Source organism: Nematolebias whitei, chromosome 16 (genome assembly GCF_014905685.2).
Source record: "Nematolebias whitei isolate Nwh7 chromosome 16, NemWhi1, whole genome shotgun sequence".
In the NCBI taxonomy this organism is placed as follows: Eukaryota; Metazoa; Chordata; class Actinopteri; order Cyprinodontiformes; family Rivulidae; genus Nematolebias; species Nematolebias whitei.
This window is the reverse complement of record NC_056513.1, coordinates 22,936,508-22,936,951: the sequence shown is the minus strand read 5'-3', so window position 1 is coordinate 22,936,951 and position 444 is coordinate 22,936,508.

Below are 444 nucleotides of genomic sequence, written 5' to 3'. Positions count from 1 at the left end.
ATACTCAAGGACAGTTATTATCCACAAGCTGTCAGAATACTAAACTCTTGATAAATAACACTGAACAACTGGCAATAGCGTTGCACCAAGCCACACCTGTGACAACTAATATGACTGATATTAGCTTGTGACAGCTAATATGTTTATTCCTTATTGCTGCTGCAATATGTAGGCTGTATGTATAGGCTGATACTAGGCAGTATCATGTATAAATACAGTATGTGTCTACTTTACCATCATAATTCAATTTCAATGTCACTATCTGTGCAATAACCTGTCACACAACCTGTGTAGTATTTGTTAATTATGTGTGCTATATGTGCATTTTAGCTTATATTACAACCTTGAAATACTCATTCATTCAAATTCATCCTGCTTGTACCATTATAGTCTACCATGTTGTTTACTATCTCTCTTTAGGACGTTGTAAATATTATAATTACT